Source organism: Heptranchias perlo, chromosome 8 (assembly GCF_035084215.1).
Source record: "Heptranchias perlo isolate sHepPer1 chromosome 8, sHepPer1.hap1, whole genome shotgun sequence".
Taxonomy (NCBI): domain Eukaryota; kingdom Metazoa; phylum Chordata; class Chondrichthyes; order Hexanchiformes; family Hexanchidae; genus Heptranchias; species Heptranchias perlo.
The window spans coordinates 71,225,176-71,231,237 of NC_090332.1; the positions used below are offsets into that span (position 1 = coordinate 71,225,176).

A 6,062-nucleotide genomic window follows, 5' to 3' on the forward strand; every position below is an offset into this window, starting at 1 on the left:
CTCAGACAGTGGCCAAGGAGAGGGATGGAGACAGTGGCGAGGGAATGGAGTTTGTGGCGGGGACCAAAGACAATGGCTTCGGTCTTCCCAATATTTAATTGGAGGAAATATTTGCTCGGATAAGCAGCATGACAAATGAGAGCCAGTGGAGGGGTCGAGAGAGGTGGTGGTGAGGTAGAGCTGGGTGTCATCAGCGTACACAACTTATTGGCGCTGTGCCAGGGTAATGAAGCTAGGCAAGAATTGTTTATTGTCAGGAGAAAGCTGAAGGATCTGCACTCTGTACTTTTCTTCTACCGAACCAGAGGTGGGGACAAAAGAACATCTACTTTTCGTGGCTGAGGAAACACCACACGTACAGATTGCAGAGTGTATGAATTACGATGGTTTAATTGGGATTTCTATAAATTATTCACAGTTATAAATGAGACTGCAGGTATTATCTCACACCAGAAAGAAAAATGGAAAGTCTTTGTTACTTTTCTTTTTTTCAGGACATTTTGTCGATGAAATCTCCTATTATACATTGTTATAGTCAGCCTTTGAAAGGTGCACTTTCATGGTTAACCCTATATGGACTGAAAGGAACAAGCACGAATATTGCACATTACTTTCAGTCCCTACACCAGTATAATAATGCACATCCTACCATACATTCGTAAAACAAATGTAATCTTATTTACCTCGCTTACGATAGTTGTACGTGAACCGTCAAAAAACCAACCATTCTTACAAGTTGTGCGTGGTACATCACCAGAACTATTTATGATTAATGTCACTGGATATTCACAGCTAAGAAAAGTCGTATTTCCAGTCTATATCATATCGCTCGCACCGACTGTATGAGGAGTTGCCAGGTTTTTCCAAGGGTAATGTGTAATTCCTTTCCTCTTCCAGAGACCACCCACACTTCTCTCTTAGCTCCAAAGTGCCCGGAGGGCCCCTGCACCAGTGATTTGGAATCATTCCCAGAAAAACAAATACAACAATCAGGAATGCAAATGTTACCCCATTAAAAGACAAAAGCAGAATAATCCATTTCTGACATCTTCCAAACTCTCCGATATCCTTTAAAACGTCATCAAATGTTAACATTTTGCAGGCTGTGTAGCAGAGTGTCTTGTGCGAAGAGACAAAGATTTGCTGCCCTGCAGCTTTGCAGGCTCGCGTTCTTTGTCATGGGCTGTCACGGTTCACTGGGACAGAGTGAAACTAGTACAGAGTTCATATACACACCATCTTAGAAAACTGATGAATAACTTCAAAAAAAAGCTGACAACTCAAAAAAACAATCAAAACTCAGAAACAGCCTTGAATATAGTCCACTGCACCATGGTAACTGTTTAAAAAATTAATTCTCAGGATGTGGGCATCACTGGCAAGGCTGGCATTTATTGCCCATCCCTAGTTGCCCTTGAGAAGTTGGTGGTGAGCCTTCTTCTTGAACCGCTGCAGTCCATGTGGTGAATGTTCTCCCATAATGCTGTTAGATAGGGAGTTCCAGGATTTTGGCCCAGCGACAATGAAGGAATGGCAATATATGTCCAAGCCAGGATGGTGTGTGACTTGAATGGGAACTTGGAGGTGATAGTGTTCCCATGGACCTGCTGTCCTTGTCCTTCTAGGTAATGGAGGTCGCGGGTTTGGGAGGTGCTGTCGAAGAAGTCTTGGCAAGTTGCTGCAGTATATCCAAGAGATAGTACACACTGCAGCCACAGTACACCAATGGTGGAGGGAATGGATGTTTAAGCCAGTGGATAAGTTAAATTCAGTTTTTGTTACATTGAATTTCAAAGTTTTTACCATCATTTTGGGGATCACATTTCACAATTCAATTCATTTTTCTGTGAAAACTGAAACCCAAAGGCCTTACTAATGATGTGACAACAAGTAGTTACACTGAGAGTACAGTGGGATATAGAAACATACGAATTGCTAGATGAATTGCTACCATCCTGGTAGTCGCATGATACAACGATAATGGAGTTGTTGACTAATCATAGCAATCAATCTCTATCAATTAGTCTCCAACAGACACAGACATGACGCAAGGAAAATCCCAATGGTGGAAAGCTTTGGGAACCATGGGTCCAGTCACCTGTTCCTCTCAAGCTTGATACATTTACCATATGTCATGTCTGAAATTACCACGTCATGTCTGAAATTACTTATACTGTATCCCAAAATGTTATTTTCTGAACGAAACCAGTTCATTTTGCATTTGAATGAATGAATACTATCTGCTTCCACCAGCTCCATAGGGAGCCTGTTCCATAGATTGATCACTCGCTCACTGAAATATTGTTCCCACAGATTCATTTTGAATTTAATCCCCTCCACGCACAGGCCGTGTCATCTGGTTCTACTGTTCTGGACAAGGTGAAACAGCTTGTCATGCTCTACATTATCTAGTCCCTTTGGAATCCTAAAAACAGCAATCACATTATCTCTCAACCATCTCTTTTGCAGTGGGAACATGCCCAATTTACATAATCGCTCCTCATAATCCAATCCCTCCATTCCCTCAATCATTCTGGTTGCTCTCTTCTGTATCCTTTCAATAGCTGCAATATCCTTTTTGTACTTTGATGACCAGAACAGTACACAATATTCTAAATGCGGCCACATCAGTGATTTATAAAGTGGCAGAATTACCTCACAATTTCAGCTGATTTGCTTTATTCAAGCATTATTGCGATAGCTTCAATTTATGGTCAGGATCCCCAGATTTCTTTCATTTTCCATGAACATTATTTGTTTCCATTTAAGTAATAGTCACTGGATTTTTTTGTCCCCATGTAAAGCACTTTGCATTTCTCTTCATTGAATTTTATCTGCCACCCGTCTGCATAATTCCCATGAGCTTGTTGTAACTTAAGCTGCAGGTATACCCAAAATTCCATCAAAGTACACATGTATATTTTTGCAATGGTGGATTTAGAAGTTTCTGAAGAGAATGCGAGCCCTTTAGGTGCAATTTATTTCCTAGAAGGGTCCAGGGTCTGTGTCACCTCAGAAAATTTTAATTTTTGACACATTTTTAGGGTATTTTGCAGAATTTTTGGAATCTATTGTAATTCTTCCTTTGAAACCAAAAATAATTTATTCTGGAAAGATTACAGATATTTTAAATATGAAAATAAAGTATGTATTACAAGTGACAATTCACTCTTGGTTTTGAACCATCAGAAGGTAATACATCGTAGGGCCAATGTTTCTGTGGCCTAGGGTCTGGCTCTGGTCAGGCAACGTGCGCTCTGCATCAATGACTGAGCCCAGTCGTATTTGCAGGTTCAATCCATTAGACTTGGCTCAATACATCCCAGGCACAGACCTGTTCCTTTTGCTGGGCCTTGCACCTGGAAAAGGATGTGGAAATGCAGTCGCTGCTGCGGGTGGCAATGGCCAATTGATTTGGGGTTTTCTGGCTGGACGGAAGCCAGAAGGCACCCCACCTCGATCCTTGCCCTGATGTTGCTGAAATAAAAAGGCACTTACCTTTCCGGGTCCTGTTATCTTTGCTGCCTGTTGCCTGCCTGATCCATTGGACAGGGGCTGACCAAAGGGCCACTTCTTCTGTTCACCCCTCAAATGGGCAGCTTTCCAGCAACGCAGGAGAAAAATGAGACGGAAGAGCTGGGAATGCCCCCTCCCACCTCGTTTACATGGTGGCATTTAGCCTGGGCACATTGCATGCGCAGGCAGCTTGTCCCTGCCTCAAGGAGCAATCACTGAGCGGGAACCTAACTGGACCAACCAGATTAACACTGTGGCTATGGAGCAAGGCAGAAGTTGAGTACTCTGAGATATTTGGTCATCGTCTGACTCCTCAAAGCTAAGGCTTTAAATCAGGAGTTTGATGGAATACTCACTACTCATCTGGATGGGTGCAGCTGCAACAATACTCAAGCTCGACACCATCCAGGACTGAGCAGTCCATTGGACTCAATCCCCACCCCTCCATCACCAGCACACTGTGGCTGCAGCATGTATTATCTACAGGATGTACTGCAGCAACTCAGCACGCTTACTTCGATAGCACCTCCGAACCCCAAGACCATTACCAACGAGAAGGACCAGTGCCACAATGTAATGGCAACACCAGCACTTCCAAGTCACATCCTAACAGTACCTTTATAGTCGCTGGGTCAAAATCCTGGAACGTGCTACCTAATTCAATGGTGGGAGCACCATCATCACAAGACCTGTAACTATTCAAGAAAGATAGTTCCTTTCGTGTCCTTAGGATAACCCAAATGGCAACACAGTCAATGAATTACCTTTTTGAAATGTAGTCATTGTTGCAATGTAGGCAAATGTGGCAGCCAATTTGCACACAGCAAGGTCCCATAAACAGCAAGGTGATAAATGACTGGGTAATCTGTTTTGGTGTTGTTGATTGAGAGATAAACATTGGCCAGGATACCAGGAGAACTCTTCTTCAAATAGTGCCATGGGATCTTTTAGATGAGAGGACAGGTGCCCCAGTTTAGCATCTCATTTGAAAGATAGCACCTCTGACAGTGCAACACTCCCTCAGTACTGCACTGAAGTGTCAGCCCAGATTTTGTGCTCAAGTCACTGGAGTCAGACTTGAACCCACAACCTTCTGACTCAGAGGAGAGAGTTCTACCCACTGAACCATGGCGAACACTACAGTTGAGGAAGAAACTATGTCAACATTCAAGATTAGTTTGGATAGGTGGATGAAATAAAATGGGAAAAAGGGTTTTGAGAACACAGTGTGAAATGTGACTAGTGGTACTTGCTCTTGTGCAGGGTAAATGCTGGCAATGGACTGGTTAAGCCTAATAGCCTGTTTCCGTGTATTGCTATGTAAATTTATTGAGACTACTATAAATATATATATAATTTTTACATTTTATGTTGTTATTACATTTTTGCTTGTTTGTTGTTTAATAAATTTACATTATAGCTTAAAAGTAGAGCGATACCTGGTGTAATGTTGTATCCCATAGTGAGAACTGTGGAAACACAGGAATAATTCCAACAGTTTAGAAATGATTAGCAGGTCAGGGTTTTCTCCTTGTTATCACAGGCATATTACTGAACATTTACCTAGATCGTATTCAGATTGAAAACACTCTCAAAGGAATAGGGAGTTGAGGCTCACCTGGGAGGGTCATCTTCAGATATAAGAGCTGACATTTCCACTGTAAAGAAGGGTAGAGAAGTTCCAAAAATAAAACAGACGATCCTGGCATAAGTCTAGGCCACACATTGTGCACTCCTGGCCACTGATTTTCCATCCATTAAAATGAATGGACAGAAAATCATGAGCTAAGGGTGTGCAATTTCCTGATATGCACACGCCTGGATGCCAAAGGTAAAGGTCTCGTCCATGGTTGCCTGCTCGTCCTAAATTAAACCCTCCATCTGCTTCACTGTCAGTTTTATATGAAAGAAAGAGATTGTGGGGTTCAAAACCCCTTTAACAAAAGACATTTGAAGGAAAGGGTTAACTGTACCCCTTATAAACAAAGACATCTGAAAACCTGCAAACACAGTAATGTGGTAAATTGCGTTCTCACAAATCCTGTTTTTCCCTCACTGACGCTGATTGCATTGGATATATATGAGTTTCGGGATCGAGGACATTGTACTGTGAATAGATATCTAGATTATTAAATAAATAAGATAGATGAGTAATATTGAGCTTAAAGCGTTGTCAGGTTTTCAAAACATATAGGCGTTTGGAAGCACAAGTTTTTCAATGCAACAGGGGGTAATGTAAGAAAAGGCAACAAGGACATACATCAAAGGCTTCAGATCAGGAAAGCAATGATAGGTGTGAAAAAAAGCATCGGCTTCTCATTCCTATCTGGTAATCTGTTCAAAAGAACTGGGATTTGTAAAACATCAAATAGTATTGCACCCAGCATATAGTCAAATGGTATAAGGAATGGATTTGACGCCATTGTAGCAATCAAAATTGGAGACGCAAGGACCATTAAAAATATCTGGGCGTGGAAATGTAATGGGCTATCTCTACATGAAAGGCCATAAACAGTAAAGGGGCCTATTACAACCCATCGTTCGAG

The 6,062-nt window shown here is 41.8% G+C and overlaps 1 pseudogene; it reads right to left on the bottom strand.

Annotated features, from left to right (window-relative positions):
• LOC137324681 (solute carrier family 22 member 3-like) overlaps nucleotides 1-3,973 on the bottom strand; it is a 39,029-nt pseudogene extending 35,056 nt beyond the window's left edge.
• Between the last annotated feature and the right edge of the window lie 2,089 nt (nucleotides 3,974-6,062).